This window comes from Muscardinus avellanarius (genome assembly GCF_963383645.1).
Source record: "Muscardinus avellanarius genome assembly, chromosome: 5".
Lineage (NCBI taxonomy): Eukaryota > Metazoa > Chordata > Mammalia > Rodentia > Gliridae > Muscardinus > Muscardinus avellanarius.
In genome coordinates this window covers 28427644-28452036 of record NC_137790.1, presented here as the reverse complement: position 1 = coordinate 28452036, position 24393 = coordinate 28427644, and positions in this window count along the sequence as shown.

Genomic DNA, 24393 nt, shown 5'->3' with positions numbered 1-24393 from the left:
CAGATCTTCAGCAAATTTACTGGAATAATGGTCCAAGTGAAATTTCAAAAATTCCATCCAGATGGTGAGCGATGCTACCTATATCTATAATATCACTATATTGGTAACTAATACAATGATGTGATGATACAAATGATGCACTGATGTAAAATTTGGTAACTAATACAATTTTCTGAGTATGGAAACAAAAAACTTAAATCCTGATTTTCACTTCTGTTTCATACTTTTAATTTAAAAATGGTATCACTTGAGTTTATTTTTATTTTTCAAACAATATATAGAAAATTATTGTTATTTTTCTAGATAATGATATAATATTTCATTTCTAATAGGAAAATTATAAAAATATAACTGATGGGTTTTGCATAATTGACTATATTTTAAAATGATAACACATGTAATATTCTCCTGCATTTCATACTTTCACAAACTAGTGTTTCTTTACTTTAGGAATTATTTTCATTAAGAGTTTATTTTCTCAAGATTTGAGGTAGGATAAATGAAATCATTATTATTCTTGTGTATAATCACTTGGTAGGAACTGAGGACTATCACCCTTGAAACATGCTGCTTAAGTATGTGATAGTTATGATTCCTACAAAGTAGATATGAAGTCCTTTAATGCTCTGGAGTATAGGGAGAGGTCTAAAATATTCATATTTAGCTGGGCGTGGTGATGAATGCTTGTAATCCCAGCATTTGGGAGGATGAGACAGGAGGATCACGGTTTGAGAACAGCCTCATTTACTTAGTGAGGCCCTTTGCAAGTCAGTGAGACCTTGTTGCAAAATAAAGAATAAAAAATAGGGCTGGGGTGTAGCTTGGAGGTAGAATCCCCCTCGGTTTTATCCCCAGAACCACACACAAAAAAAATACTGATATTTAGCTATCTCAGCTCATATCCCAAGCAAAGGGCTTTAAATTTTCATTTTTCTTATGACATAGGCTACGTTCACAATGAATATATATACTAAGTGTATATAAAAGGATTAAGAAAATAATAATTCCTATTCTCAACACCTAATATGACCCATTAACCCTTTATTGGTATTTACCTTTATTGGTATTAACCCTAAATTGGTATTTTTAGTGTAAGAGTATAGCCTACTGTAAGAATTCAAGAACAGAAAGTGATAATGATGTAAAAGTGCAGCTTCATCTCTAACTCTGCAACCTGGTTTGAGTTCCTATTTCACTACTTCTTCTCTGTGTGACTTTGGCAAAATCCTTCACACACTCTGGGCTTTCTTTACTTATCTGCAAATTGGAGCTAATAATACACATCTAGCTGAAGGAATTGTCTTAAGGATTAAGTAAATTGATACAAATAAAGTGCTTAGAACAGAACCTAGCCCTTAGGTATTAGACATTAGAAATTATTTATTATACTTGAGTTTAGTTTTATAAAGTACAAAATAAATATATGTAAATATAAATGTATAATAAATATATTCATAAATAATAAATTGATATTAATTTCTGCATTTGTGTATCCCAGTGCCTCATTTAGGTCTTCATTTATTGTGGATATTCTTCAGTTGCTTTTTTGTGGTTCTAGGTAGAAAACCGTATTATGTACAAATGAACATTTGTACATTTAATTTTTTTGATATTTCATACTTTAAAACTTTTATGTTCATTACTTATTTGCTTGGATATTACTTTCAGGTAAACATTAAATGACTGAATACTTTTTTGTTCTTTCAGGATTGTCATTTAATTATTGCCTTCGTTACTTTTGTGAATCTCTTCTTCTTTTTAAGAAGTTATACTAATTTTCATGAAATAAATTAAATTGCCAGAAAGATTTGTGGTTGTTTCGTAAATCTTGAAATATATAAATATGTTTTAATATGATGATTTTTTTTTCTCTTGTTCAGTTGATTTGCTAGTGCTATGTTACCATTCCATAGCTGGAAAATATTCTATTATTACTTACTTTAGTTCAACTCTTTTTTATTTAGTTGATAATTTTGAGGTATTCCAAAGTGAGGATGGCATATAGTATTTTTATTGCTCCCCTCATTTTTTTATACTCTCAAGGTGATATTCAATTAGAAACTTTATCATTGTTTCTTTAGTGTATTTTTAAAAAACTAGTAAAATAATCAGGCTAGAGAATCTATTTTGGAAGTGATAGATAAAAAAATTTTAAAAGTGTTTCAATGAATTGTTCTTTGAATTTTGTAGTTGTTCTTAATTATTCAGTTAGTCTTAAATCTGAAACTTTAAAAAGTACTGTTTTGCCTATTTTGTTGCGCATTTTTATTTTATTAGCATATGTCTATAGATTTAGAGTCTTGTTTGAAAAATTAGTGCCGAACTTCCCATCATTTCTTGTTTTTACGTGCTTTCCTTGTTTTTCCCTTGTATGTAGGTCAGCAGTTAGCATATCTCACTGCTTCTTTCAGAAAGCTAAAACTATAATTATTTGCATACTTGCTATTTTTCCAATTTATTAGTTCTGCTGAATACCTACTATATTTTATTGCATTTTTCTAAATGCTATGGAAATGTTGCCAAGTTTATTTTAGGCTGCACAAATAGGGTTTGAATATGATGGATTTTTAAAATACCTTAGGAGTGCTTGTAAACAGTATATAATCCATGTCATATACTAATTTCAAGACAGTCCTATCAATTTAGCATAAATCATTATATAATTCAAATTCCTTACTTTTTAGTCTGTCTAGTGAATAAGGATTAGTGTTATCTGTTCAAATTCTTACAATGCCCAAGTGGCCCATCTGGAGCTTTACACTAGGTATAAGGCTACCAAAATATAAGCTGGTGAGTTATTTGAGTCCCTCTTACATAGGAAGATGCCTATTTGGTGCGTGTGGAAGATCAACTACCATGGGATAAGTCTAGGGCCAAAGATAATAAATAATCTGTATCTGGCATCTCAGGAATCTCACCTCTTTAGAAATACCCTCCTGTCTTGAAAAGGAGTATTTGGCCATCTTGTTTTCCTAAAGCTATTCACACCTTCTATTTTTCTTCTCCCTGAATATCCACCCTTTCCGTATTCCCTTCACAAAAGGTCCTTCTGTGAGTACTGTGACACTCACCTTTCAAATATCAACTAGAATCATCATCTTGTCAGTGTGTTGCTTTTGGCCCCTCCCTCTTAAAAAAAAGTTTGCTAAAACTTATGAAAAGCCAATACAAATTTCTGTCCAAATTTGAGATGTGGTATTCATCGAGCCACCCAGCAAACATTTACTGAAACCAATTTGTGCGATAGTGCTGTTCTAAGAAGCGAGAAAGCTGTCTCCTTTCACAGGCAGAACCTTCCGTCTGTGTGCTTAAGAGATTTTTAATTGTTTCTTGAGCTTTCCAGGGTTCAGTATTGCCAGAACTAGTATTAGGAAATCAAATTTTGTTTGTTTTTCAGTTTTTTATTTTTATACTTTTATTGGTGCATTGCAAACTTATATGTATTGTAGTTCAGAGTGATAGTGACATTAATGCACACAGCATTAGTAAATCTTTTATTTGATTAAATAAGGACATCAAAATCTTTAGAAGCTCAATCTTCATCTCCAACCTGCCCTCCTATTCTGTCTGATGACTGATATTAGTTTATACAGAAACCTAATGTGCTATCAATAAGTAATCTTTACTGAATTAATGTTCTAACTCTTCACTCTGTCTTATTCTTTAACCCACCTCCATCAAAACCTTGTGAATTACATATTTACATCTACCCCATATTTCTTTTTACCTCTGTTTTTATTCCCTTAGCTTCCAGAAGCACAAAATAAAGTTCCTTTTTTTGGGGGGGTGGTCCTGGGGTTCCTGGAAGCCCTTCTACCTCCGGGCTACACTCCCAGACCTATTTTTACATTTTTATTTGGAGACAGGATTCTCCTAAGGCAGCGTGCGCAGCTGGCTTCGAACCTGCGCGATCCTCCTGTCTCTGCCTCCCAAGCTCGGGGATTACAAGCGTGCGCCACCACGCCCGGCTTAAGTTCCATGTTTTAAAAATAAGCCTCTAATTGTTTCAGTATCCCTCAATGTCTTGTCTTGTCACCCACACTGCCATCAGAATTCTTCCTAAAATTTAGTACATATATATGATCTCAGTAGTCCCCCATTCAAAAGTTTTGGTGGCTTTGCATTGCTTAGAAGAGAAAGCCCAAACTCCTCAGCATGGCATTCTGCTTGCTTCACAAATGTGTACCAAGCTTATCTCTTCTCAATGTATTCACTACCTCGGTTCCATTCCCCTGAATCTAAATACATTTAATTACTGTTTATTATGGCTTGTTTGTATGTGGACCATTTCTTGATACAAGGTGGGAATTGAAACAATATTTGCTCATGGTTATTTAAAAAAAAACTCACAAGATTAGAATAAGCAGAAATTTATTATTTCCTAGACAGTCAAAAGGAGAAGATGTTGTTTACTTTGATAACTTATAGAAGCCCTTTAAGTTCTTTATTAGGGGAATATCATAGAAATGAAATTAATACATGTAACTTAGATATAATTATGTTGAGAACTGGAGTATTAGAGACTTATTCAGAATTGTAGTTAGAGCTTCTTGATGCTCTGAGACTTAATGCCCCCAATTCTGTGGAGTAAATTAAAATAAATAATGGCTCGAAGCCAGGGTGGTGGCGCATGCTTGTAATCCCAGCATTTGGGAGGCTGAGACCAGAGGATCGTGGTTCGCGGACAGCCTCAGCTACTTAGTGAGGCCCTCTGCAACTTAGTGAGACCCTGTTTCAGAATAAAGAATAAAAAAAAAAATAGGGCAGGGGATGTAGCTTGGAGGTCAAATGCCCCTGGGTTCCATCCCCAGACCCGAAAAAAAAAAAAAAAAAAAAAGGCTAGAGTCTTAAGTAGAAATTTGAAAAATAGTGAGCTATAACTATTATATGATACTATTATGCTATTCCAGTTCGATTCTAAGATATTTCCATATCCTACCAAATAATTAACCTTTAAGGCTATATTATTACAATTTTTTTCTTGAGATATTTATGTGGAAATATTTATGAATGTATAGCTTTCGTGTTCCTTTTTTTTTTCTTCTTTTGGTACCGGGGATTTGAAACAGGGGCATTCTACCTCTGAGCTACAGCCTAGCCCTTTCTATTTTTTTTTTTTTGAAACAGGGTTTCCCTAGGTTGCACCAAGTCTCGCTAAATTGCTGGGACCAGCCTTGAACCTGCAGTCCTCCTGTCTCAGCCTCCCTAATACTGGGATCCCACAGACATACACCACTATGCCAGGCTACTGTTTCTTTCTTTTTTTTTTTTAATAAAGAATTTCTTTTTTTAAAAAAAAATTGGATATTTGGTTTTTAAGCTCTAAGAGGAGAGTTGGGCTGTTTAGAATAGTCTTGACATCATAGAAGATATGGGATAGAGACATTAACATCAGATGAAGTGAATTTAGTAGCTTTTTCACACAACCTGTGTGATATTGAGGTTGGAGTTCTCCTACTCGTCTTTACCATATCATGTGCAGCCAGCATAGGTCTCCTTATTGTGTCTTCATTTAGTTGAAAGTTTTAAATCAAATGGTTTTTGTTCAATTTTTAAAATCAATTTTAACTGCTTGATTTTAGTCACTTCTTTCCAAGTATCAAAGTATACTAGCTTTCAACAGTGTAGTGTGATATGTAATAGTCCACAAACATTATCAATGACATAGTTCTTAAAAATGAATGGTTAATATGATTAAAATAATTAAAATAATATCTACATGCTGGAATAAAAAGAATGGGAATTAAAATAGTACATACATACTGGAAAGCGAAACCTGGAGCATTCTGCCTTTAAGCTTTACCCTATTCCCTTCCCTTTTTTTCATTTAGAAACAGGGTCTCACTAGCTTGTTGAAAGTTTTGCTAAGTTACTGAGGCTGGTCTTAAACCTGTATTCCTCCTGTCTCAGCCTTCCAAGTACTGGGATTTTAGATGTATTCCAATAATTTCAATAATTTAAAATCTAGGTGGACTATGTTATTATACTGATATATTAAATATTAATGAAGCAAATATTATTCTCAGTTAATTACTTTCAAGAGTTTTTAATCAATCCTGAGAAAATAAAATCTTCAACTGTAATTCAGTAATTCAGGGAGTAGATAATGAACTTTGTTTCATAGGTTTCTTTATATTTGTGAATATCCTTATATTTTATAGTTTTGTAAGATTTATAAGCCTTAGGAATTTATGTGTAGTTTTATTTTTAAACTTAGAAAATATAAGATCCACAGTGAAATAAATTCTTTGAAAACCTTTCCCCCAAAGAGAGGTCTAATGTTCATGTTTGTGAATCATAATAATTAGCTTAAAATGACCTTTGTTTTTCACATGTTGAGATGTTTTCTATTATAAAATAGCAGATTTTCAGCAGAGCAGGTGGCCCACACCTGTAATCCCAGTAGTTGGCAGGCTGAGACAGAAGGATCTTGGGTTATCCTCCAGCCTCAGCAATTTAGTGAGGACCCTCAACAACTTAAGTGAGATCCTGTTTCAAAATTAAAATACGAATAGAAAAGACCTGGAGGTAGATATTAGTGATAGAAAGCTTCTGAGTTCTATTCCCCTGTATCACAAAAGAAAAGAAAATAGCAGCTTTTGCATATAACATTGTAAAATCATGTTGATATATCAGGTAGGATTTTTAGAGTGTATGACCTAGCTTCCATATTATTTAATAAATAGATAGAGGGATTTAGTGAATTACTAAGTTTGTGAAGCTAGTCAGTTGAATATTATAAGTATAATCATGAATACATCTGGGTAAGTATGACAAAACCTCTCAAACAAATTTCAAATTAATTGTAACAAGGGAATGGGGTCAAACAAGATTATATATAGTCTTAAGTTTTAGTTAAAATTATCTCATAGCTAGTTTCCCATAAATAATGTGAAGCTTCTAGAGGAAAGGATCATTATTTACCTCTTTACAACCATGCTTCTCAACTTTGGCTACATATCAGAAACACTTGGGAGATTAAAAGTACTCAGAAATAGATTATGTAACTTGATTGTGGTAATTGATTTACATGTGTCTGCCTATGTCAAAGTATTTTATACTGTATACTTTAAATATGGATAGTTTTTTGAAAAGGTAAAAACACACTTACTTTATGACCACTAATTCTACTACTTTGGGTTACTGATTGCAGTTAAGGGTGCAGATACTAATGTCTCACTTGTGGGGATTCCATTTTAATTAGTTTTAGGTGAAGCCCAGGTTCTGTTAGATATAAACCTCCCCAGATGATTGTAATGTACAGTTAGCACTGAAAACTTCCACTCAGACACACATCGAACTACTCTCTATGTGGTAAGATATCAAAAACCATGCTTTTTCTTGTCTAGTTATATGCAGTTTTCTTTAATTATAAGAAATTAAGTTTGGATACCCTGAAACCCTGAGGTATGCAAATTATGACAGAGGATGTCTGATAAATATAGTAAATATAACTTTACATGCACACCATAAAAATACTTCTTTGTGATTGATTTTGAGCAAAGTGTGGCAAAAGTTGACAAAATTTGCTAAAATTAATCTATGCAGGGATGGTAAATCACAGTTCTCTACTTAATGGTTAAGAAATGGATCTACTTTTTCCTGAAATTTCATCTTTATATGTCAGTCTTACATATTGGGCATATGGTTCTTTGACTAATATAGATGTCTGTTTTTTCAACATGAACTTCAATGTTGAAATCTATGATTTCTTATTTAGGTTAAGTTCATTTTGAACATCATTTAAAAAAAACACTTTTATTGGTACATTGTAGTCTCACATCATCCTGTAGTTTATAGTGATGGGATACACATGCGCACGGCTCTTGGCGAGCTTCTTCCTGGCTCCTCCCTTTCCCCATACATGCTATTGAAATTGGCGATGTATTCTCACATATGTACACAGTATCAAGGGATTGTGTTTCCTTCATTATCCTTCCTCTTCCCACCCCCATGGACCACCTCCCTTGTTCCACTGGGTTCTCCTTCATTATCTAAAGTCTCTTTTTATCCAGATTACTCCCTGGTTTCCACATTTAGGAGAAAACAGGATTCTTCACTTTCTGTGACCCAGGAGTGATATAGCTGGATCATATGGTGAATCCACTCCCAGTTTTCTGAGGAATTTCCACATTGATCTCCACAGTGGCTACACTAATTTTCAAATTCTACCAACAGTGTATAAAAGAGTTACCATTTTCCCACATCCTTACCACCATTTATTGTTTGTTTGGCTTCTTGATGACTGCCATTCTAATTGGGTTTAGATGGAATCTCAGTGTAGTTTTAATTTACATCTCCCCGATTGCAAATGATGTTGAACATTTTTTTCATGTATTTATTGGCTATTTTTTTTGTGTGTGGTACTGGGTTGGAACCCAGGGACATTCTACCTCCAAGCTACACCCCCAAACCGGGTCTCATTGAGTTGCAAAGGGCCTCAATAAGTAGCTGAGGCTGGTGGTGACCTGCAGTCCTCTTGTCTCAGCCTCATAAACGCTAGGATTACAAGCGTGTGCCCCCACGCCCGGCTCTTTTATTTGTCATTTTTATTTCTTCTTTGGTGAAGTGTTTATATAGTTCAATTGACTAGGTTTTTAGCCTTGTCTTTTCAGTACTTTATATATTCTAGATATTATCCTCTCTCAGAAATATCTGGCAAAGATCTTCTCCCATTTTGTAGGCTCTCTCTTAATTCTCTTGTTGGTTTCCTTTGATGAACAGAAATTTTAGTTTAATGTCATGGTATTTATTAATTATTGCTTTAATTTCCTGAGCTATAGGGTCTTTTTGAGGAATTTTCTACCTGTTCCTATATGTTGGAGTTTTGAACCTAATATTTTGTTATGGTTTCGCTTTAAGACATGGTTAAATTTTATTACTGTCCCATTCTTCTCTGTATAAGAATTGTGTGCAACTAATTTTTTTTTTTTTTTTTGGTGGTACTGGGGTTCCTGGAAATCCTTCTACCTCTGGGCTATGCTCCCAGACCTATTTTTATATATTTTTATTTGGAAACAGGTCTCTTAAGCCAGCGTGGCTGGCTTCCAACCAGCGTGATCCTCCTGTCTCCTCCTTCCAAGTGTGGGGATTACAAGCATGTGCCACCATGCCCGGCAGTGTGCAACCAATATACCACTGAATTTAGTTTTTTTATTATGAAATGATTGAATAACAGAAAATATATTAGAGTTCTTACTCTGTTACAGTTAGACTCAGATAAAAATGTAGAATATCACAGTGTATTTTTTGAATACATATGATTATTATATATCAGTTAAAATAAATTTAAAAAGAAAAAACAAGCAAATATATAATTCTTCTTGCCACATTCACAATTCACAACTTGTATATAAAAGGCAAAATGTGGCAAGAAGAATCTTATATTTATATTTGTGTGTTCTCCTTTTTAATTTATTTTAAGTGATATATAGTAATACATATTCAGGGAATATAGTGTGATTACATATATACATATATACATATATACATATGTATATATGTATATATATGTATATATGTATATATACATATATACACATATATATATACACATCCACATACATATAATGAACAATGATCAAACAGTAATTTATAATTTAATACCCTAAGCTGGGCATGGTGGTGCACGTTTGTAATCTCTGGGCTTGGGAGGTGGAGACAGGAGGATCACGCTGATTCGAAGCCAGCCCCACTAGTTTAAGAGACCCTGTTTCCAAAAATAAAAAAGTATAAAATAGGCCTGGGAGTGTAGCCCAGAAGTAGAAGGGCTTCCAGGAACCCCAGTACCACCAAAAAAAAAAAAATTAATACCCTAAGTATTTATTATTACTTTGTGTTAGAAATCTTTGAATTTCTCTCTTACAGTTCTTTATAAAATATTTAACAAAATATTGTGAACTGTAGTTCTGTGTATAGAGTATTAGAATTTAACTACTCCTAAGTAACTGTATTTCAGTACTCATTACCCAACCTGCATCTTTCTTTTTTCTCTTCTACCTCTTCCTTCCTCTGTTGACTACTGTTCGATTGTCTAATTCTAAGAAAGTGACTTCTTAAACTTCTACATATGAATAAGAAAACGTAGGTACTTATCTTTTTATGGCTGACTCATTTCACTCACCATAATGTCTTCCAGTTCTATCCATGTTGTGGCAAAATTTTATGGCTGTATAATAATTTGTTATTAGGTCTTCGGGTATAGCCTTTTTAATTTATACCTTTCGGAATATTTTTTAAGTCTGAATATTTTAGGTTATGAGCTATCTCCACATTTCATTGGTTTCACTCAACAAAGGTTTAATTTTCACTCACACTGTGGAGCAAGGGGCACGCTGTGTGTTATAGTGAGTTGGGAGCGCAGGCTGCTAGAGGCATCGTATTGACTCATGTTGTAGAGAAAGGGATGCTAATAAATACTTCACTGATGAACAGCACAAGTCACATCATACAGCTAATTCAAAAGGGGTGAGAAATACATTTCTAGGAAGGTATATTCCTACAAAGAAAGGGAGAATGGAGTCCTTTGTAAATGAGTCCTAGAGAGTCCCACAAATGTCTTCTGCTAGATAAAAGACTTTAAGGAACAACTTATTTATGATCCAGAAAGACAGTGTGTCATTTGCTCCCCAGCATAAACCTGTATTGTATAAAGAAGGAAGAGTTGTATTATTGCCTCTTCTCAAAGAAATGGCAGAGTATTATTATTGCCCCTTCTCAGAGAGAGAAATTGAGAATCAGAATGGCTGACAGTGCCCTCAGGACCTCATTACCACAGAAGGATCCCTCCTTTCAACACTGCTGCCTTGAGGATTGGGTTTCTAACCCATAGATTTGGGGGACCCATTCAAACCATAGCATCTGATCCTCGTAAGCATGCATTCTTAGGTTTAAAGTGTGAAGTTATTACTGTTATCATGGATGTGTATCCTGTATTTTCCTTTAGACTCTTTAAGTGTTTAAAAAATTATTCCCATCTACAGTACATTTTTATGTTTGTGTTAGGAGATTATAATAAGTAAGAAAACAAGGCAAACCATTTCCACCAAGGAACTAAAGTCGTATCACTGGAAAAATATTATTGATTTCTAGTAAGATTAATTTTAGTTGAAATTGTGATGTTTCAACAATAATCTAAATAAACTCACAAAAGAATAATCTCCATTGAAACAGTGTTTGAAGGGACAGAAGGGGAATTTTAAAAATCCCGACCTTAGAGCATGGAAGGAGTTATAAATGTACTACACTGCACTAGAATATTATCATTTACTAATTTCAAGTAGGAATAAGTAAGAAGATTTAATCATATATAATTTGTATTTTTAGCATTAGTCTATAAGTAGAGATTTGAGAATTTAGAGATTTTATATAAATGCCTCATGGGAATAAAAAGGATTGGTTAGACAATGATGCATCCATTTATTTTTCCAATACTAGGGATTGAGCCCAGGACATTCTACCTCTGAGTTATACTCCCAAACCTATTTTTCAACTCTTTATTTTAAAATAGGATCTCACTGAGTTTTGGAAGGTCTCACCAGGTAGCTGAGGCTGGCCGCGAACCTGCAATTCTCCTGTATCAGCCTCCCAAGTACTGGGATTACAAGCGTGCACCACCATACCAATCTAAAATGATATATCAGGTTTTTATATTAATTTTCTATAACGTTGCAAAGAAGCTGTTCAATGAAGTATGAATCTGTTTTCTTTTATAACAATACCATTCTAATTCCTTAAAAACAGTGTGATTCAAAACTACAGATGGGCTGCCCACCTTTTTCTTTTGAATATTTGATTGTTTGGGGTGCGTGGAATTAACTTTATCTTTTTTGTTAAATAATTCCACTCAATTATTTACTATGAAGTTTATGTTTGAGATTCTATGGGAAAAGTATCTCATAAATAAACAGTTGTAACAAAATAGTATACACACCATTGGGTGCACAAAAGCAGGTTATTGATGTAAGATTTTGCTGCTCACATTGATGTGTTAGCGCCCCTCCCCATTTTAGAAATATGAGAACTATGATTTTTGAAAGCCAATGTTCCAGCTCTTTTTTTCTCAGAAATCTTACTGTATTCGGACAGCAGTGGAACTAAGCCATGATGAATGGTCTAGCTCCATTTCCTCTTCCTTCTTAAAGTGCCTAAGATGTGCTTGTGCCTATATTCTTCTGTTGGACTTATCTCTAAAGTCTATAGGAGATAACTTCCTCCCCATTACCAGCCAGCAGGGGGGCCTGTCTCTCCTTGGTTTGGAGCTGCAGGGTGTTTGTTCTATCCTGTTTATAGACAGTGGGGGACCCTTTTTTTTCTCTAAGCTAGCCTATTCATCAGCACAGAGGGAGATGCAAAATTGGAAATGATCTTAATTAAATGTTTTCCTACAAAAACACCCAGTCTACAATCTCAGTCTATTGAACCCTCTGGGAGGTGCCCCACCCCACCTCTCTCCTCAGTAAGATTGCAGGCAATAAGCCTTATCACAAAAGATAGGGATACATATTTATCAAGGCAAAAAAGATATTTGGAGGACCTGCATTTATTCACATTCATTCTTACAAACATGTTTGACCAAGTGAGGTATTATTATGGCTCCTGGCTGAAATAGTTTCCTTTATAATATTTTTAAATAAAACTCTATTGCCCCAAATAAATTATGAGAGTGCTTTAAGTCTCCAGAGCAAACATATAGAGAATATTTATTGTGCAGTTCAAATTTCTAAGAATATATTGTGCTATATTAACTTGTAGTTTCTTTTTGAGGAACTTGCAGCTTTATAATATTAACTTCTACACATATGATTCGCTTTGTAATTAGTGAGGCATGAAAGGTATAAAGAGTAATCAAAAAAAGTTTTTGTTGGGTAACATTTTTTTTCTTGAATATTAAAATAGAAAGTCTGAATCTCTTTTGTTTAAAAAATTATGCAATTAAATGTATACAGTTCAATGTTTTGGATAATTATTTTGGAATGTGAATAGAGTAAAATTCTATAAGAATTAAAATTTTATCCTTATATTAAAAACAAAAACAAGGAAATAATGTCTAATTAGTATATTATTGACAAATTTTAGCTGAACAGATTTTTCTAGAAAAAAAGTTATCTGAGGTATGTGGAATATTTGTTTTGGTAGATATAAAAGTTAGAAGTGACTAATATTCTTTATAAATACATTTTAAGACACAATAGAAGTTAAAGTTCGAGATGGAAAATTTACATATTGTTTTAAAAAGAATCATATCACAATGAAACGGAAATATCTACCACAAGAGACATATTATAATTAAATGAAATACCACTTTCCTTTAAATAGAAGTTATAATTTTTAATTGAAAGTATGCTCTATATATTCATGCTCATGGATTGTTAGGTTTTGATTAAATAGTTATATTTAGGAGGTAAAATATTGTTTTAGAGTAGAATTTTATTACACATTGGTATATTTTCCAAGAAGGTCATCTGTTGAAGAATTGTGGACATATTTGCATCAGTTTTTTCTTATAGTTTTTGAACATTTGAAAGTTAAATACTGTTTCTTTTTTAAAAATATAAATATTAACTATCATGTTTAAATAGAAAAAGTTTGCACAATTTAGATTTTTATTAAGTATGAGCTAAAATTTTAGTAAAATCACTTAGTGTACACAGGGAATATGATGAAAGCTTTATGTGGAAACATAGGGTAGTTTGGAGTTTGTATTTTGTTCAAAAGATATTATTCTATATAAATTAGATATGCGGAGTTTGTATGTAAACTCAATATGTATAAAACTTACCTTTGTGCCGGGCGCGATGACGCATGCTTGTAATCCCTGCGCTTGGGAGGCTGAGACAGGAGGATCGCACAGGTTCAAAGCCAGCCTCAGCTACTTAGTGAGGCTCTCAGCAACTTAGTGAGACCCTGTTTCCAAATAAAATATAAAATAGGTCTGGGAGTATAGCCTGGAGGTAGGAAGCCTCTGGGTTCCACCCCCAGTACCACAAAAACAAAACAAAACAAAAAAAACTTACCTTTGTTTAATTCTCTAATCTGACATGTCTTCAAGAGATGAAGAAATACAAAATTACACCTTTATTTTATGTGTGTGAGTGTGAGTGTGTGTGTGTGTGTGTGTGTGTGTGTGTGTGTGTGTAGTACTGGGGACTGAACCCAGAGGTGAGGCACACCCCCAGCCTTTTTAAATTTTTTGTTGTGAAACAAGATCTTGCTAGGTTGCTGAGCGTTTCATTAAGTTGCTGAGGCTAGGTTTTGAATCTATGGTCCTGTCTCAGCTTCCCAAGTACTTTGATTATGAGCCTATACCACCTGGCTGAAAGTCATGCCTTCTTTAGTCATTTTCTTAAAAGAATAGAGCATCTTTTGAGATATTAGTGAAATATTGTCATTTTAATGTCTTTTATGCTTTTTCTAATTTTTAATTAGAAATTTAATTTAATTTAATTTAATTTAAAGATACTGTAGTTATTTTTCTTTTTCTACCTGAAAACCAAGCTAATTTTCTTTTTTTTAAATTTTTTTATTGGTGCATTGTAGTTATACATCTTAATGGGGTACAAGATGGTGGAGGCATACATGCACACATCATCCAATTAGCCATTACTAAATTTCCACCCCATTTCCTCTCACTCCCCTCTTCTCATTTTTGGTTAAAGATTGACTTTGATAGGTTTGTTAATATACCTCATGTATATTAGAGAATTTCCCTATTACCTCTCCCATTCCCTCAGTTAGGTCGCCTCATTTGCTCATCTCTAGTATCTCCTTCTTCATCTAGAGTTCCTCCTATGACCTATTTTCTCCCTAGCTTTCACATATTAGAGAGCGCATAGGATTTTTTATTTTTGTGACTGACAATTCTCACATAGCATGATCTCCATTTCTACCCATTTTTCTGTAAATGGTGCAATTTTGTTCTTCTTTATGGCTGAGTAAAATGTCATTGTGTTCAAATCCCATACTTATATAATCCATTCATCTGGTGATGGACATCTTGGCTGGTTCTATAGTTTGGAAATTGTGATTTATGCAGCTATGAACGTAGATATGCATGTATTAGTTTGGTAGTTTAGTTTCCTTTCTTTTGGGTAGATACCCACAAGTGGTATTGCTGGATCTTGTGATAAATTCATTCCCATTCTTCTGAGGATCCTCCATACTGTTTTCCTAAGTGGTTGCATTAATTTGCAATCCCACCAACAACGTAGTAGAGTTACCACTTCTCCACATCCTTGCCAGCATTTGTTATTCTTTGTGTTTTGAATAATTGTCATTCTAATTGGAGTTAGGTGAGATCTCAGGGTAGTTTTGATTTGCATCTCTTTGATTGCTTATAATATTGAGCATTTTTCATGCATTTATAGGTCATTTGAATTTCTTCTTTTGTGAATTGTCTATTTAGTTCACTTGCCCATTTTTTGATTAGGTTGTTAGTGCTGAGTTTCTTGAGTTCTCTGTATATTCTAGATATTAGTCCTCTATCGGGGGAGTAGGTGGCAGAAATCTCCCATTCTGTTGGCTCTCAGTTGAGGTTCTTGATAGTGTTCTTTGCTGTACAGAAGAAGCTCTTCATCCAGCCCCACTGATACTGGCTAATTTTCAATTTAAGTATATTTTAGTGTATACTTTATACTGTAACAATATAAAGAAGAAAATAGTTGTCATTGCTATATTTACAGAGATTTTACTTAAAATTATTTGTAGCCATAAGAAGTTGGTTATTCTATGTGCTTTAATCACTGAAGAAAGTCCATAGGTAAAATATCCAAGAATCTAAGCCTAATGACAAGTAAGATTTCACTCTAGTAACCTCGAAAGTGTTGGCAAGTAACTTGAGCTTCAGTGATAAGATTCTGTGGTTGCCAAGGATGGTTCTGTCCACTTGATAGATAGGTTTAGTTTTTATAAGAACAATTTACTGTGTTTATTGATAGCTTTGGTTTTAGGAAAAATTGTTCCTTTCCCCCCACTCAGTTTATATATTGCTGTAATTTTAAAACATTTTGAAAGACTTCATTTTAGTCATCTAATATGTTTCTCTTGTATTCTTTTGTTATTTCTAAATACCTGAGTTATACCCCCCAGCCTTTTTATTTTTTATTTTGACACAGAGGATTACTAGAACTTGTAATTCTTTGGTCTTAGCCTCCCAAGTGCTGGGATTACAGGCATGCACCACCATGCCCAGCTTATCTCCTCTCGCTAATAATTTTTAGTGAATAATATGTGATTACTCCAACTGATACATTGAGAGACATTTCTTGGATGATTTAGTCAGTTGAATATACTGTTATTTAGGATAGAAACCAGTTTAAAAGCCATAAATTTCTTTGAGAAAGGGAAGGTGCTATTCCAATAGGATAATTAAAAATCAAGTCATTACTTTTGATATAACTAAGATAAAATGTTTTTCCCTGTGATTTCCAGTTTCCTATTTTTTTATGATTGTCACTACTTATTTCTATTTGTTTTATACACAGTTGTTGCAAAGTATTCCTCTGTTTGCTTTGCTATCTGTTTTTTGTAAGCTGGTGCATTGTAAAATCATACATCTGTTGAAGTTCATTGTGAAAGAGGCATACATGCACACATTTGTGTGTGTGTGTGTGTGTGTGTGTGTGGTACTGGTACTGGGTATGTAACCCAGGGACATTCTACCTCAGAGCTATACGCCAGCCCTATTTTTTATTTTTGAAACAAGATCTCACTGAGTTGCAAAGGGCCTCACTAAGTAGCTGAGGCTGGATCCTCCTGTCACGGCCTCCCAAATGCTGGGATTACAAGAGTGTGCCACCACGCCTGGCTATATGCACACTTTGGGTTACTTCTCCATCATGTGCTCAGCACAGTGATTGGCTTTGATAAATTTGTGTAACTACATCATGTCCAATGAGGTGTTTTCCTCTTCCCCCTTTTTATCTCTCTCAATTAGGTTGCCTTTTTCACTTAAGGTGTTTTCCTCCTTCTTTATCGGGAGTCTCTTCTATGTCTCATTTTTTCCCTAGCTCTCACATATTAGGGGGCGCATCTGACTTTTCACCTTTTGTGACTGACTAATCCTACTTTACATAATTTTCTCCAATTTCATTCATTTCCCTGCAAGTAACAATTTTTATGGCTGAGTAAAATTTTATTGTGTACATATCCCATAGTTTTATAATTCATTCATCTGTTGATAGACATCTTGGCTAGTCTTATAGTTTGGCAATTAAATTGTTGCAGCTATAAACACAGATTTGCACACATTACTCTGGTGGTTTGGTTTCCATTCTTTTGGGTAAATACCCAGGAGTGATATAGCTGGGTCGTATGGTATGTTCATTCCCCTTCTTCTGAGGATCTTCCATGCTGTTTTCCAAAGTGGTCGCACTAATTTGCAATCCCACCAACAATGTATTAGAGGTTCTACTTCTCTACATCCTCACGAGCATTTGTTATTCTTTGTGTTTTTAATGATTACCATAGTTGATTCTGCTAAAACAAAATATCACAGAGTGGGTGGCTTCTATTCAACAGAAATTTCTTTCTAGTGGTCTGGAGGGTAGGTAGTTTGAGACCTGATTGACTGAGCTCTAGGGGAAGAATCTCATTCCGTGTTTGGATTCCTGTCTTCTCAATATATTCTTATGTGGTAATAGAGAACTCCAGCATTTCTGGGTTATCTTTTCTAGGAGTACTATTTGGGTATATATACCACATTTAACCCTACTCACATTCATTAGAGGTTCACCCTCTTGAGTTAATTACCTTACAGTGGCCTACCTCCTGATATCATCACATTGGACATCGGGATTTCAGTATATGCATATTTGGGATACAAAAAGTATTTTCACTGGAAAATATTGCAGCATTTTCAATGTTCGCATGCCTAATTCAAAGCACAACTTGGAAGGAAAGCAGCTTTCTCTATATAAGATGCTTCATCTCAAGCAAGCTCTTTGTTGCTACTGATGTTAAACATCAGTAAATAGAAAAAAGTACACAGGACGACTGTGTTCTTTCTTTTTCCAAATACCTTTTATTTTAAATATTTATCAGTGTTTGCCCCTTATAGACTTAACTGGAATTTAATTGCCCATTAAAAAAAATCTATAGATAAAAAAGAGAACTACCATGAAGAAACTAGACTCACTATGCCACCAGAATATCATGGCCAAAATATATCGCAGACAAGATGATACACCTCTGCTTTTAGGGAAACAATAAAATTAAATATAAAACAGTGTGTGTGTGTGTGTGTGTGTGTGTGTGTGTGTGTGTGTGTAGTATTGGGGATTGGACCCAGGAGCATTCTACATCTGAGCTTCACCCCTAGTCCAAACTTTTATTCTTTATTTTGAAACATGGTCGTGCTAAATCACTGATGGGCTCTCAAGTTTCTGAGGCTGGCCATGAACCTGTAATTCTCTTGTCTCAGCCTCCTAAGCATTGAGATTATAAACATGTGCCATCAAACTGGGCTATTTTGGAACAAATGAGTGTTTAATATGAGTCTCAAGATGTATATTGAACATTCTAAGACATTGCTAGAAATCTTAACTGTAAATCAAGAAATTTACTAATAGATATGATGGAAGTTTCAAATCAGGATGAGCAGAAGACTCATCAGAGAAAATTATTTAAAAAATAGAATCATGAATCCCAGCCTGAGAAATCCAGAATTTTAAATATATCTTAGGTGTGCCTTTTGAATTTACATTTTTATATTCTTATTGGTGTATTGTAATTATATATCATAGTGAAGTTCAAAGTTATGCAAATAAACATAAACATGCAGGTCCTGGTGTATTTTTCTTGAAGTCCCAACTTGTTACCCACCCCTTCCTGTACATATAATGAGATTAGGTATGATACTTTCATACATAAGCAAAGCATGATTTGAACGTCTCCTCCCTCTAGCCTCCTTTTCCCCTTGCCACCTCTGTCCTCCAGTCTTTTTCCACTGTTAAAATGGTCTCCTCAATTATCTAGAGTCACATATTTTTCCTGTTTTCTCTCTAGTTTCCAATGATGAGAAAAATCATCAGACCCTTGCCTTTCTGAGACTAACAGAAATCACTTAGCATAATTTTCTCTAATTCCATCTGTTTTGCTGCAAATGACATTATTTTCTTTATTGCTGAGTAAAATTTCATTGTGTATATATCACATTTTCATTATCCAGTCATTAGTTGATAGACACCTAGGTTGGTTGGTTCCAGAATTTGTCCACTTAGATTGTGTTCCTATAAACATGGTTATGTATGTATTATAGACTTTAACTATTTGGGGAATATATTGAGGAGTGGTGTATCTAAGTCATGTGATAATTCCATTCTTAATTTTTGGAGGACCCTCCATACTGGCCTCCATTGTGGTAGTACTATTTTTCAGTGTAAAAGAGTTTCTATTTCCAATATTCTCCCCAGAATTTATTATTATTGTTTGTATTCTTGATGACTGCCATTCTTTCTGTAGTCAGATGGAATCTCAATATAGTTTCAATTCACATTTCTCTAATTATTAATGATTTAGAACATATTTTTATATATGAATGGGCTATTTGTATTTCATTGTCAAATGTCCATTACATTCGATTACTCATCTTTTGATTGGGTTATTTGTTCTTTTTAGTATTAGTGTTTTGTGTTCTTTATATTGTCTAAATATTCTCTACCAGAGAAGTAGCTGGCAAAGATTTTCTCCCATTCTGCAGGCTCTCTCTTCATAGCATGTATGCTATTCTAGAATATTTTAGAGTTACATTGAATCAAAAACAGTCAATATTGTAGTTAGAAATTTATGTTCCTTTCTGTGCAAGGAACATAAATACCTACCACAGAAAGGAAGTTCTTAGAGCATATTTATTTGTTTTGTATTGCAAGAAACCAGAGATTAAGCCAGTAGGTGAATACTGAGGCTGAGGTGCGGTCTCTAGATTACAGGTTCTTTCTCTTTCTACTCCATGGTCTACACTGAAGACTTCTACCCTTATACTGGCTCTTTCATGTGGTAGATGATTGTTGTACTTCTTGGACTCATATTCTTGTGTTCATTGTTGAAGAAAAAATAAGAAAAAGCAAGATTCTGTCATCATATTTGGGAAGGGATGCCCCCTTTCACCTACATAGGATTATCCATAACACTGTCACTCTACCTACTCTGGGTTTAGGAGAAATTGAGAAATTAAGTAGTTTTATATGGGTATATTGATGCCCCAAACCAAATTAGGATTCTGACAGGGGGAAAATATAAATTTTTACTGTGTTGGAAACTAGAATTGTTTGCTATATATGGCATATGAATAAAGGAATAGTGTATAAAAAGGCTCAGAACAAGTATACTAAAGCATAATCCATTGTTCCTGTGGTATTAATTGTTGATAGACTATATTTATTATCTATCTATTATATAGTCATGAATCTATATGTTTCCCTCCTACCCTGTCTGATAATAAAAATGACTTTTGTCACTAACTGTCTGGTGAAAGAAGCTAAGCTCATGGGAAAAGTAGAAACCTTGAATTAATCTTGGGAATATGATGGGCAGGGAAGATGATGAAACTGGTAAAGCTTAATGATTTGCGGTTTCGGTGTGGTAGTGGTCAACGCGAAGATACCACTGTTTGTAACTACCCTCTGCATCAATTTTTCTTAGTGTAAATTTACCTGACTTTGAGGGAGTTTTGAGGTTTCAACTGCTATACTCTGAGTAGCCCTGATATTTTAATCCTCTGAAGCAAAAAGGTGAAACATGCTAAAATAATGGGCACCATCAGCTGCCTTTTTGCAACTCATAGAACCATTATTGACACCTTCAGCGTATTCTGGGTGAGAAATAAGAGAAGTGGGATACTTTGGGACGTTCTGGTGTCCAATGACAGAGTGTACTCAGGAAAGCCTACAGGCATTTCAGCTGGAATTCAAATTTATGCAGCATTAAATAGAATTAATTTTAGTTATTAATTTGATAGCATAGTTACTTTATAAGTTAGGGTGATTTTTATGCCTGATCCTAGAAAGATATTCACCCTCTATTATGTCAAGAGCCTGTATTTATTTTGAGAGTAAGAGGCAAACCTTATAGAGAGATTTTCTATTATAAATTTTAAAAGTATTTTGCACAGTGCATAGATCAAAATTGTTTGATAAATATATTACACTACAGTCTTAAACATTTAAAAATATCACAATACTTTTTCATATGTAATATTTATATTTGCATTCATTCTAACCTCATTCTAAAGAAAAAAAAATAAAGAAAAAATGCCCAGAATTTAAGCTGCATGGTGGTGCATGCTTGTATTCCCAGCATTTAGGAGACAGAGACAAGAGGATTTTAGTTCGCAGACAGCCTTAGCTACGTAGTAACACCTTTTGCAATTGAAAATTGCAAAGAATTTCAAAATAAAGAATAAAAAAGTTTGCAAATATTATTTACTGTGATTTATTCTAGCATATTATAGGGATGACAGAGAGAACAAGACAATTACTTTCTGTTATTAGATATTGCTAAAGAATGTGATGTTAAGCAAAACATTTTTGAGTTCCTCTCTGACATGTTTTGTTGAATTATAGTGATAGAATATTTTTATTATGCCGTCTTATGGAGATAACAGTATTAAAACAAGCATAATATTATTTTTATAAATATTAAGTAGGAATGTACACAGAAATAAGAATACAAAATAATTTCAAATTAAATGAAAAATGAATGATTCAATCAGTATACCTGTATTGCTCCTTGATTATGCCCATTTTCTGAATAACTTTTTTCTAACTAACCTGCCACAGGAACCTACATTGAACTGATTTCCCCTTGAGAAAGAAACCTTATGAGGTAAGGTAGTGATTCTAAACTGGGAGTAGCTTATCTGGTTTATAGTAGCAATGGTATAGAGAGAATAAAGACAGGAAAGTGCTATTAACGAACTGTTCACGGTGCAGGTATGGCATATGTCTCAGGATCGTGGGGTGGAAAAGGTGAAAAGATGATGAGTATGGAGTGAGTGCCTGGTAGTAGGTTGGAATATTATCTTGCAGGATTTTTGTATTTAGTAGGAGATTGCTAAATGCCAGATCTATAACCTAAAGGAATGAGTTAATAATAGCATTCCTAAACTCTGGCTTCTCTAAAAGGGAAGACATTGTGAGCCTGACATTGCATTTGGGTCTACACTACAAATAAGTTTATATAGCAGGTATATATGAAATTGATTTGCAGTGATAAAACTCATAGGCCTCCGTCTCCTCTACCAGGTACTGTTGATGGTTTATACAAGGCCCACAGCGTGCAGCTTTAATAGCAACTTCCTACTGTTTTAGGTTTTCAATTCAGAATATTGGTCCTGCCTGAACAAAAGTCCTGATCATCCATGTTTTATCATTAGAAATTAAAATATCTTTTAACCCAATCTCAGATAATGTATTGCTTAAAATAAATATTGATTATCCAATGGAAGTAATTTTAGATCAAATACTCTTATCTGACCATTTGACTCTGTGTGTGTGTGTGTGTGTGTGTGTGTGTGTGTGTGTGTGTGCAATTCCACCATATTATTTCTATTTCTTTCCCCTAACATTATTTATTTATATTTGTCTCTACTTATATGTAATTAAGACTTTCCGCGCCGGGCGTGGTGGCGCATGCTTGTAATCCCGGCGCTTGGGAGGCAGAGACAGGAGAATCGTGCAGGTTCGAAGCCAGCCCCGCTGGCTTAGGAGACCCTGTTTCCAAAATAATAATACAAAATAGGTCTGGGAGTGTAGCCCGAAGATAGAAGGGTTTCCAGGAACCCCAGTACCACCACCAAAAAAAAAAAAAAAAAAAAGACTTTCTAATTAATATCTTCAGTACAAAGGCATTTAAATACATCAGTTCAAAGATTCTTAATTACAGTAAATTTTAATAGCATTTTACATTTCAATTCATACAACAGCTTTTTTTTTTCTTTTGGTGGTACTGAGGATGGAACCCTTCTATCTCCAGACTACACTCCCAGACCTATTTTGTATTATTATTTTGGAAACAGGGTCTCCTAAGCCAGCGTGGCTGGCTTCGAACCTGCATGATCCTCCTGTCTCTGCCTCCCAAACACAGGGATTACAAGCGTGCACCACCACACCCGGCTTCATACAACAGATTTTTAAAAACACATTTCCCTCAGAAGCATTATTTTTAGATCATCTGGCATTTTCTTTACATTTAAAATTAAAAATATTCAGTCATTAGAAAATTACTTTTATTTAACTGGATTTTCTTCACACTGAAATCATACAGTCTAAAAAAAGATAAGTTTACCACATTTTTCACATTTCTAGTTTATGCAATGGGCTAATTCCATAAAAAGGGAAAGCTTAAACTTTTTAACTCTGTGATTTGGTTTCATTTATTACAAAAGATTGCAAAGTAATTGAGGGAAAATGAAAACTAAATGAAATAATTAAATAAGCAATCTAATTTCTAGGTGTTAATTCAATTCCATTTCTAATCAATTTTCTGGATTTTAAACTTCATTTGCTTTCTATCTACTTCTTGCCCGAAGGCTTCAATGTCTCAAATTGTGGGGTGGCCATGTCCCTGACTACTCAGCACAATGACACCAGGGAAAATGCTACTCACAGGGCCAGATTAATGCATTTAACAGTTATTCCATTATTTGGTGCTTTCAAACTCCAGATGGCTTCATCTAGTTGATTTAATTGTCTTTGCACATTAGAAATCTGCACTGTGAAATGGTACGAATAGAAAAGGATAAATCTTGATTTATGAAAGGTGACCTTATTGCTTCTGAGAAATTTTTGAGGGAAAGAGATAGTGTACCAAAATGGAAACATTAAACAAGGTAAGTGAGAACATTTCTGATGTATCTTGGCCAAAATATTAAACCAAATTTATAAACACAAAATATATGGACAATTGTATATGGTGCAGTCACCGAATTTCCATGTCTCCTATCGACACATTTAGCAGTCTGAAAGAAAATTAACCGAAGAGTCCACTGAATTGGCCTGTGAAAGCTTTTCTGTAAACCATGAGGTCAGTTGACAGTCTCTTCCTGAATGACTGCTCATATCTGAAGCTGACAGAACTTCTATTGAAGCTGAATATATTCTTAAAAGCAAAAAAAAAAAAAAATAGTTTAAGAGCACAGGCTATTAACATTGACAAACATTCAGCAGTGTGTGTGATCAGGATAGAAAATGTATGGTAATTGAATTTAACAGTTTTTTCCAGAAAAGTATGTTTTGAATATACATAAGTAACTTTTTAGCCAACTAATCATCCTTGGAAAGTATTTTTTTAAAAACTATGCTTTTTTATTTTCTTGTAGGATGCTATATAAGAGAAAGAGGCAAACTTCACAAGCCTTAGTGGATTTCTTTCTAAGGAACAAAACTCCATAAAAATTCC